We start from the raw sequence: 3,949 nt of genomic DNA, 5'->3' as shown, positions 1-3,949 counted from the left end.
TAATGGTCGCTAATGGTGTCCAGTTGATACCAACCTACTGTGATTTACAAGTTGCCAAAGGTGATTTATTGGCCCACATAACATGGCACCAATAGAAGGCACCATTACGGTTTCTATTAAAAACCAATACATCTCCCATTATAACCATTAAAACAATTACATTTTCGATGACGGTTTCAGTTTTTGGAAACCATTAGAATGTTTTGTTGTTGTTGTTGTTGTTTTTACAGCAGAACAAGTCGATGAGTTATCATTTGATGTTGGTGCTTTTTAAGGCTGTTTACCAGAAATAGGCTGGAAATTATTGACCTTAAAAACGCAATATTAGCCTGATATTAGCCAGCTTGATAAAGAGCATAGCTACTGGTTTACACAATATAATAATTAGTTAGCTAGTAACTAGCAATAGAATGTACTGTAATACTTAAACTAACATGAGTTAGCTTGTTAGGAAAGATGGCTAGGTACTAATGTCACACACTGAGTATGAACTTAGCTTGTGAACAACTTTAGCAGAGGTGCTGTGTGGCTAATTTTGCTAAATAAGGACATAGCAATTCTTTTACACACAAGCACTTGAGGTTTTTGTATAAAAAAAAACGGGTGTAAAAGGGCACAAATAGATGTACTGTGTGCTTAGTGCTATTTTCAAGCAGGTCAAAATAGACACGGTTGAAATATTTTTTTTTAGAATTCCTGTTGCTTGAATATTTGATATATGCTGAAAATGGGTCATTGTTTGTGTAGCCATGCTGATCATTCACTCCATTGCATTAGCCTTAGTCTTATAGCTTTTGTACAGTTTATGCTTTGTTCTAGAAAACCAGATGGCCGTTTTTACACATGTTCTGGAAACACAACCACTCACTCATTACCAACTCTAAATTAGCCTGTGTAGCTTCGGTCGAAAAAATGTTCCCTGGTCAGGTTTACTGTTGAGCTTTCCTCTCAAAGTATTTCAAACCAAAAGGAGCGCCCACGGCTTTCAGATGTGGTCGAAAGCCACTACTCCCTCACAGGAAGTGTATAAAACTTTACCAGCTGAATGCCACTTTAGATGTGTCACAGTAGCGAGATTACTGAGAAGGCACAAGAGACCAAACAGATCCCGGAAAACTTTGTTTCTGGGTTTTTGTTTTGTTTTAGGTTTTTTTCCCAGGTTTAAAACCTACATTCTCTTTTTCGATTGACTTCCTCTTTTCTCCTGGTGGCTTTACAGGCAACTTCCCCAGATCATCGAGTCTCAGATCAGAGACAGAAATGGGAACCATGTGCTCAGCTTCCTCAGAGCTGCAGATGAGGAAGTGAGAGGCATGGGTCGGTATGCAAGAAGCTGAGAACTTCTAAACCAATCAAAAAAAGAAAAATCTGAGTATGGGATTGGGTTTTATAGAGCGCTTTAGAATTAGAAATACTGAGAAAAACTAGAATACTAGCAAGAAGGCATTAACAGACTGCCTCACCCCCACAGTCAAATATGGAGGTGGAAGTTTATTAGTTTGGGGTTGTTTTGGAGCAGGGAATGTTGGATAGATGTTCTGGGTGAAAGGAACACTGAACCAACATGGCTACCATTCCATAATTCAACACCATGAAACTCCATCTGGACTAAAGCTAATTGGAACCAAGTTCACCATACAGCAAGACAATGACCCGAAGCTTAATTCCAAGTTCTGTAAGCGTTATTTAGAGAGCAAACAATCATTTGAAGTGTTATTGTTTTTTTTTTGGAAAAGCCTGCCCAGTCACTGCACCTAAATTTTATTGAAGTGCTCTGGGATGAACTGGATCACAAGGTCAAAAAAGAAATAGAAACTAGTGAAGAAGACCTTTGGCAAGTTTTACAACTGTACAGAAGAGTGTGTAAAGCTGTTATTCATGCTAAGGGAGGATTCTTCAAAGAAAATAACGTTTAACATCTGTACGTTTCTACATTTGTTTGGTCAAAGTCAAAGCTATTGCATATAAACAAACATGAACATGTTAAGTGTTTCAACATTTTATATGCACTGTAAAACTACCAGGCATAAATGTATGGCTACTGATCAGGCATAACTTTATGACTACCTGCCTAATATTGTGTTGGTCCCCCTATTAACTTCTTTAGCAGTTTTAGCTACAGGAGCTCGTCTGTTGGATTGGACCACATGGGCCATCCTTCACTCCTGACATGTGTATCAATGAGCCTTGGCCGCCCATGACCCTGTCGTCGGTTCACCACTGTTCCTTCCATAGACCACTTTTGATAGATACTGACCACTGCAGACCGGAAACACCCCACAAGAGCTGCAGTTTTGGAGATGCTCTGACCCAGTTGTCCAGACATCACAATTTGGCCCTCGTCAAACTCGCTCAAATTCTTACGCTCGCCCAGTTCTCCTGCTTCTAACACATCAACTTTGAGGACAAAATATTCACTTGCTGCCTAATATATCTCACCCATTAACATGTGCCATGATGAGGAGATAATCAGTGTTATTCACTTCATCAAATCTGTAAATCTGGGACAAACTAAACAACCTGAGCCTTATAAAATATCACTTCCTGGTGTTGTGGGCCAGTCGCTCCTCCTCAGACACCTTGAATATCTGTCTCTGAGCCTGCCCGGAATAACAGAGTGACGGAGCATGTTTTTCTATGTGCACAGACAGCGTGTGGACGATGTGCCTATTCGTGTCAACATAATGAATGTTTTTTCAACAGTAATGCGTATACTCTTACTGGTCCTGTTTGCTCAACAGAAATACTTAAGCTGAAATTGTAGTTTGCGAAGTTCAAGCTCTAATTACGTGCCCTGGCACTGGTGGGTTTTTTCCCCTTTGGGCACATGCATTGTAATATATTATCCTAGTAAACTTAAAAAAATCTTGTTATAGCTCGAGAAATCAGACTTTTTTATGTTCTTAGATGCTTTAGACATTTTTATGGGCTACTCCCCCCCCACGGTGTCCTTTCACCTGTGTCAAACATATTAAATAACATTTCTGCTCAAGTCCACAAAAGCTTGCGAAAGAATCTGCTTCTCTCTCTCTCTCTCTCTCTCTCTCTCTCTCTCTCTCTCTCTCTCTCTCTCATTCCTCATTTTCTCCGAACCCGAGACATTTCCAAGTATCGCATCTCCTCCAAGCTTTCAGCATTCCAGTGTGGCGTGTCTTTAGCTGTCTGCTTTTAGACACAAAGTGACAGCACTTAAAAAACTGCTGATCCTTGGAACTGAAATTCTGCGTATTGCTGAAGCGCAACGTTCTTGCATCAGAAGTCAAAAACATGATCCCGGAGTTGCGAGATAGTATTCGGTATCAGATTTGTTCGAGAGTATTGAACTTTTTAAGAGTGTGTATCCAGAAATCGAAGCATGCTGAGAATTTCATTTCCATTTCCATGTGTAATGTCCAATATGCAATTAAAATGAATGATGGACAAGACAGATGATGCAGACAACCGTCTCATAAACTCCCCCCCGCACCACTCCTCCCTGAATGTTATCATGTTCTCAAACCTCAGGGACATGTCCGAGGGAGCAAAGACAGGGTCTGGTTTCAACTAAGCGAGGTCCTTGTTGCTTTCATGTCCATGTGTTGTGCCATACTCACGGCTTGTAGTGAGACGGTCCTCCCTTTCTCAGGTTGCCCCGGTGTGGCCCAAGAGCATGCTTTGCAAAGGAAGCAAACATTTGTCTATCTGTGTGGCTGTAACTAAAATAAGCTGACCTGTGTGGCAGCGAGGGAGTTGGGATGAGATGAAAGTGAACTGATGCACACGTTGCACAGGCTTGGCCTAGCACTGCTGTAATTTCACCAGCAGGAAACACTGGTGGGCCCCAGGGGCACGAGCTAAACTGCTGCTCTGCAATGTGCTGCTTCTAATTCAACTGGGTCTTTCTGTGTGTCACATGACTCCAGTTCACACACACACACACACACACACACACACACACACACACACACAC

The 3,949-nt window shown here is 41.4% G+C and overlaps 1 protein-coding gene across 1 annotated transcript in view; it reads right to left on the bottom strand.

The window, feature by feature from the left end:
- cd180 (CD180 molecule) overlaps positions 1–3,726 on the bottom strand; it is a 40,948-nt gene extending 37,222 nt beyond the window's left edge. The window contains exon 1 of the mRNA XM_046839878.1: positions 3,594–3,726. The gene's annotated coding sequence lies outside the window, so the exon portion shown is untranslated. The remainder of the gene's footprint in view (positions 1–3,593) is intronic.
- Positions 3,727–3,949: the final 223 nt, after the last annotated feature.

This window comes from Silurus meridionalis, chromosome 25 (genome assembly GCF_014805685.1).
Source record: "Silurus meridionalis isolate SWU-2019-XX chromosome 25, ASM1480568v1, whole genome shotgun sequence".
Taxonomy (NCBI): Eukaryota; Metazoa; Chordata; class Actinopteri; order Siluriformes; family Siluridae; genus Silurus; species Silurus meridionalis.
This window is presented reverse-complemented; position numbering and strand designations above follow the sequence as displayed.